Source organism: Glandiceps talaboti, chromosome 18 (assembly GCF_964340395.1).
Source record: "Glandiceps talaboti chromosome 18, keGlaTala1.1, whole genome shotgun sequence".
Taxonomy (NCBI): Eukaryota; Metazoa; Hemichordata; class Enteropneusta; family Spengelidae; genus Glandiceps; species Glandiceps talaboti.
In genome coordinates this window covers 17,098,680-17,102,500 of record NC_135566.1, presented here as the reverse complement: position 1 = coordinate 17,102,500, position 3,821 = coordinate 17,098,680, and positions in this window count along the sequence as shown.

Here is a 3,821-nt window from a genome sequence, read left to right as displayed (position 1 = left end):
CATCTATTTTTCGATTATGAAATGAACATGATGTGAAAATGGTGGTTCGTTGTACCTGATTATAAACATGCCGACATTCGTTATGATCACGTGACCATAAAAGGCATGCACGTTGTCAGTTTCATGCAAATACGAGGATTTATTCGGAAGAGCTCTAGAGATTATGATTGTCTTTAAAAGCTTCAGATATTATTTAGATAACACTTTATCACTTTGTCTGGGTTTATAAAATCGGTGCGGTTATTTTATCGGCCATTTTTTTTCAAGCAATATATTCGTTCATAAAATTGAATTTCACATCTAAATACAACTACTAACAGGTCATGTGTTTTCCTGTTGATTACTTATTTTTCGCTGATACATAGTTGTGTAATACATTAGCTGTATATAACAGTGATAACAATGACTACACATACAACACACGTATTCTTCATCATTTACATCACTAATTTCTTGAATCCCACTAGGATGTTGCCATGGTAACCACGGATGATTAAACCAGGCTCGTTATTTTCCTTGAGACGAGTTCTCTGTTGGGGATTATGCTGTGTTGCTGTTACCATGGTGATCGTAACAGAAATAGAATAACAATTGTATGATTGATGGAAATGTACATCTTTTAGCGAGAGAGATAATGGTAGCCTGGGGGAATATGTATGGTATTATCTAAAGCATTACTACCCATAACACGGAGGAATTTTTATTTTGCCATCAGGGGTATTTTTCTCCGATGAGTATTTGTCGACTGACTCACGTCTTCGACTGAATATGATACTATTAAAGCTGGCTGTAACTGAAGTAATTTTTTTATCAGACAACTAACAATATCGACTTCGCTGAAAATTGTTAAATTATACAAATAATTAGAGACATTGTATATGTTAATTAGATTAATTGGCTATAAGTAGTATAGTAATAAGTTGAAATTGTGATTCATTTGTGGTGACGATGTTTTCTTTGCGTACCCCAAATCAATTTGATTGTACCATATTTTGTGTACTGTTATATACAAATACATTTACCCACATGTGATTCAATACTGTGCAGGTTGTATAATATTTCAAGTAAGTCATTGAGTCTAACAAAATAGTTTCAAAACCGTTTCAGTGGCCGCTAGTTCAGCTTTGAAGGTGGATAGGATTGTGGTTTATCCTTGCATATCCATGACCAGGAACAGCCATTTGAGGTTTTGCTTATTTCAATCTTGTCTTCCTATATATCTTTATCAAAATTGGACAAAATTGCGGAGAGAAGTAACATTCATTATTAAAGCAATAAAATGCGATCTTAGCCCCTCGTCTTGGATGTAAAATTTATATTTTAGCATTCTTAACTCAACTATATTTAGTACCAATACAATATGAACAATCCCTCAAATCAAATTGATGAGCAAGTGATCGACATTAACTTGTAAATAGTAATCTATTACTAAGAATACTTAGACAGAGAGACAGAGATATGTGCGACAGACAGACAGACAGACAGACAGACAGACAGACAGACAGACAAACAGACAGACAGACAGACAGACTTCGTCGTTATTCGATCTTTATTGTACGTGTGCAATGATTGGTACTCCCTCTTCCCCCGAACAAGGTAGGCCATTTCTGATAGTCCAAAATAGTTCATTATTACATTATCAGCGAATTGTTACAATTAAATTAACGATACTAGAAAAGATGACAGGGTTGATACCGAAAATAACTACATTATTTCAGTTTAGCCAGCAAAACTGGCTGTAATTGTATCGACCCCTCTTCAAGTAGAGTGTCGAATTTTTGCGGCAGCGAATATTTAGCGATGATCTGAAACGCACCATGTGGTAATCGTTATATTTGTTGTGCCGATGCCCAGGAAAAACAATTATCCGACTGAATGACGAAACATTTAGTAAATACTTATTGTAATTTGTACTGTTTGAGGGTTTTTTTTACTCAATGTCGTATTCATATCAACAATTTGTTAAAACGCACGACATCAGAAAAGTAAATCCAGAATGAATGTCGGAATTTTATCCCATATAGACGCTGAAGGAGACGGGCATTTACATTGCGCGTTTCAACAAGAATCAGCTATTACGGGAATGTTATGGACAAGTGGACAGAGAACCTGAACAAATACAACAGAGTGCATAGACCGGTGTTAACTTCTCACGCTACAGTAAATATCAAAATAAACGAATGTCACTAAATACACAATACTTATTGTGTATTCGAATTTATCCACGATGTCTCTCATGAATTTTATACACAACTATTGAGGACATTTAAGTTTATTTTTTAGGGCTACGCGCGCTATATTGATGTGCATATTTTTCACTCTGTCAAATACTAACCAATATGGCGTAAATAGGGCGAATAGTTTCCCGCTCTGAAAATTGACACTTTTTTAGGCGCGGAGGTTTTTTGCCACTTTCCATTATTTTATTTCATATTCTAATCTCACTACAGGTTATTTTCATCAAATAAATTCAAAATTATTTTGATATTCGCTAAAATTTTGCTAAAATAATGAACAGACTCTTTCGTCAGAAAAATGGAGGGAACCTGTCTACGTCTGAAATCGTCAGAATTTACCAGTCTGACAAAGATTAGATATTAAATGTTTATCTATGTTGACAGACATATGATGTGATACGAAGATTAGTAAAAACATGCCACAGACAAACGAAGTTTTTGTTTTTTTTATCGTTCACAAGTCCTTCTGACGGTATGATAATCTCCCCGTCGTCTGCAAACGACACCTACAATACAATAACGCATAGCAACCTCTCTCTCTCTGTACGAGCGTTGACGGACAGGTGCCCTATATTCAATTTTATGACGAGTGTATTTATCCAATTCTCAATAGTGAAGTACTTCTTTTTTGTTGATGTCGCTCATTCACAATGCAATTATTCTTACAGCGCCAACAATTCCCCCTCGACAAAGAACACGGTCTGCCATGTTGCCTCCACAAGTATAGAGCTATTATACAATGATAATTGCAACACAACTGGCTCAAATAATTGTAACTCTCTGTTGTGTTGCTTAGCAACACTAGACTGAACGCAACGGTTCATTGCTTGACCAAATCGAAGGCTCTCGGCGATGCTCACTGTTGTTAATAACATGAACAATATTATTGTTAAAACGGCGAAGAAACAATTCTGCTGTTGTCATTTTACCTTATTATATCCGCTTGCTTGTCTTTTGCACACTTTCGATTCGCTTAGTAGAAAAAGAAAGAATGACATATACGCCGTAGAGGGCGCTCACACGTTCACTTATAGAAATTACAAGGAGTACCAGTTTTCGAATTGACACTTTAATTGTGATATATATACAAACACAGATGCCTTTCAAAGATATGTAAAACTGTCTAAAGTACAACACTGAAAGTACAGTCATACAAATATTGCTTCTTTTTGACATCATTTTATCTCGATAATGAATATCATACAAGATCATTAACTCTATGGCGTATACATCTAGACAATTCCTAAAATGTATGTTACAAATTGACTACAGTTTTCTTTTTATGTGTGTGTGCAGCACATCAGGAGAGTAAATGACAACAATTATGTACATCTTGAATCAGGGTCAAGTACAAAAATATATAACACTATACAGTCCCACTCTTGGTCAAAGGTCAATTTCATCACTGGGTGAATAATAATGATGCTGACAAAAAACTATGAAAAAGCTACCACAGAAAAGGTGGGATTCTGTTACTATTATCTGTGTGAAATACAATACTGGGTATATATATACATACATGCATTATGACTGCCTTTATCAATCCTGCCCAAACTGATTAAAATTTGAACAACGAGGCAACTC